The 3,189-nt window shown below is 29.9% G+C and overlaps 1 protein-coding gene across 2 annotated transcripts in view; it reads right to left on the bottom strand.

Annotated features, from left to right (window-relative positions):
- LOC112459135 (G-protein coupled receptor Mth2-like) overlaps positions 1–3,181 on the bottom strand; it is a 7,036-nt gene extending 3,855 nt beyond the window's left edge. Inside the window, exons 1-3 of one of the 2 annotated variants that reach the window (XM_025023111.1) lie at positions 2,933–3,181; positions 2,586–2,697; positions 2,247–2,298 (exon numbers count right to left, since the gene is read on the bottom strand). The gene's annotated coding sequence lies outside the window, so the exon portion shown is untranslated. Of the gene's footprint in view, positions 1–1,131; positions 1,392–2,246; positions 2,299–2,585; positions 2,698–2,932 lie in introns of those variants that run through there. The other variant, XM_025023114.1, reaches the window with a different exon arrangement.
- Between the last annotated feature and the right edge of the window lie 8 nt (positions 3,182–3,189).

Raw genomic sequence — 3,189 nt, 5'->3', positions numbered from 1 at the left:
CCTCAGAACGACACTTTCATCTTGCATATATGTCATTGGAACAGATTGCGAGCGAGATATAAATGAGGAACGCTAAGAATTTTGAATATGTTGAAAGTATTAAAGAGAAAAATTACTATTGATGATATTTCAATAAATTGCTAAAGAGTTCGTTTGAGCTTGATATGTTACACGAATAAAGAGGTTTACTGTTCGATTCAAATAACGCGCGTTTGTTAATGTAAGGTCAATCTTATAAATTACTAGTCCCGATGAAGAAAACATCGAAGCAATAGCATAGCAACATGCAGAGTCTTCCGGAATTAGCGTTGTCGAAGGCCATTGTCTACAGGCACAGACTTTGTAAGAGCGAAAGCAAACAATACGTTCTCACGATTACTCATAAAATTTGCAAGTTGAATTGCAGCTGGTTATAAATAACAATCCAATAAAATTGGATTGCTATTTGTTAATGCCACTTCTTTCACGTTTTAATGTCGTTGCACTTATTAGTTAATTATAATTATTAACTACGATAATCGCAAAAAATATATAATCTATCTATAAACATTATCTATATTTCTATATATCTGTCAAAAATGTATAATCTATCTATAAGTTTATCTATAAGCATTAAGAATATAAATTTTCTTATAAATGTTTGCTAATCGTTTTTGACTAGCTAACGATTGATTTGTTTTTATCACAATTATTTGAACATTTATCATGAATCATATCATGAAACATTTATCAAAGAATCTTATGGTATAATTGCTTGATTATCAGGTCTTCATCTTAACCGGTTTGCGTTAGATAAGGAAATTTACAAGAGAAATATTCTTTCCGGTTTTGCTTATTCATACATACATATATATTTATGCGCACACAAGATTCTAGTTATAGCTAACAAAGTGCCGACAAGAGTCTAGTTGTAGCTAATAAAGAAACGACAATTGCCGTGAAAGATAAAAAGTAAAATAATTAAAGAATTTAAATTGCATATGTTATTTAATAGAGAGAAAAACAAATATTACTCGTATATAATAAATAACATGGAACTAATGCATAAATATTATTATTTAATAAAATGTTATTATTTAATAAAATATTATTATTTAATAAAAATCTGTAAAAAAATTTGTATTTGATCACCTTACTGATGCACGTAATATAACTATATATTTGTTAAGAGTAAAAGTATGAAAAAAAGCTCATTCATCACGGATTTTTTCCGATAAAAACGTGAAGAAATCTCTGAATCAAATACGACACTGTTATTTATATACGATTATGATTAATTTTAAGCTAAATATAACGAGCAGATAAGAAAGCGTAAAGTCAACACGTTCGATTCCGCGATTCACTTCCCGGCATACGAGAACAGCGCACGAATATACTCCGGCAAGCAACGAGACATGACTACTAGATAACGAGTAATAGACAGCGTTAAAAACCCGTAGTCTTCCTCCTAGGAATTTACGTATACATGGTGTTCGAAGAAAGAAGCTACCGAGAAACTTTTAACATAGTAGTATAGTTTGATCGATTCAGATCCACATACATTTTATCTGGATTTATATACTATTCTCTTTTTAATATCATCAATTTTTTTATGAAACCATATGATTCTTCTTACATAATTGGCTTCTCCAGTTACTTTAAAAGAATTAAAACACAATTGTCGAGACATTAATTTAGTTTATAAAATATTTTATATCTTAGTCTTATCTGTTTTGACATAAAATGTTTTATATTTTAGTCCATTATATTTTGACATTTGTCTTGTAAAATTTTTTTTTTCCTTTAATCACTACTATTTCCTACTATTATACACAGAATACTGTTATAGTAAGATGACTCAACTGATGTCTGTATACATATCATATATCGAGACCGGTATTCATAGTCGATTCTTATTTCAAGAGCGCAAAGCATGCAGAGATGAAAAATTCAGATAAATGCGAATGACGTAAGATCCGAAAAGGATAAAAAATTTCCCACACAATTAGAATTAGTAAAAATACCTCTTTATATTTTACAAATTATTAAAATAATTTTTTATATAATATATTAATTCAAAATTATTTTTAAGTGATGTAAAACTGATCAATTCTCAAATAATTATCTAGATTACTAACTAAGAAAAAATCTTCTATTTCATAACAATAAATATATAGGCATATTAAGATCTTACGTCATATTACTACTTTAACTAGCAAACTCCAGTTGTCAATTACCTCAATAGATATATTTAATTTATCACTCACCAACCCTGATGCGCAACAGCGGAATTATATCTGCCACGTAGCTGCGTTGATTCTGTAACAAGCAAATTATAAAATCCATATTAAAACAGTGTTCAAAAAATCTAATATTTTAAAACAATTCTTATCGCATCGAACATTTCATTTATTACTCAATTAGATGTTTCCTTAAATAATTATACATTCTCCGATAAAGATCTTTACAAAAATCCATTTTTATAAAAGATTAAATTACTCCTTTTCTTCTAATTATTATTTTCAAATCAAATGGTGAAATAAAAAGGCTCAAGAATAAACAAAAAAATTACTCTCCCACAAAATAAGAAATAATATTTTATTTACCACAAAGTTGTTCCGCTGGCGCCCGATGCCTCTCCCAGGCCTCCTCCTCCTCTCAGGCTGTCCTCTCGGGTTGTCAGCTCCCTCGATGCGACACTTTGCGCGTCGTTATCTCCTGAAGCATATAAATAAATAATTTGATATTAAATAATTCTTACGCACATCAAACTTCTTATTCATCATTCAATTAGACATTTATTTCAATAATTATACATTTTTTGAAAAATAATTTTTATAAAATTTCAAATTACTTATTTCTTTCTAATTATTATTTTAAAACTATAATGAAATAAAACAACTTAAGTATAAGCAAAAATTAAAATTACTTTTATATATATATATATATTTACCCCAAAGTTGTTCCGCTGGCGCCCGATGCCTCTCCCATCAGGCCTCCTCATCCTCTCAGACTGTCCTCTCGGATTGATAGCTTCCTCGATGCTCGACACAATTCCACCGGCACACGTATACGCGAATAACTATAATCGCGCGATATTTAATACGTCACTCCCGAAAACGTTACGTAACGACCGAATTTGTTCGTGGAAAAATCGCCCGCAATAACCGCGTTATCTCGACGCGTTCAGAGCCGGACAACTGACTCGAT

The sequence above is a fragment of the Temnothorax curvispinosus genome, unplaced genomic scaffold (genome assembly GCF_003070985.1).
Source record: "Temnothorax curvispinosus isolate PA1 unplaced genomic scaffold, ASM307098v1 QBEX01009552.1, whole genome shotgun sequence".
Taxonomy (NCBI): Eukaryota; Metazoa; Arthropoda; class Insecta; order Hymenoptera; family Formicidae; genus Temnothorax; species Temnothorax curvispinosus.
Note: the sequence above shows the minus strand (reverse complement) of the source record. Positions and strands in the feature narration are given on the sequence as shown.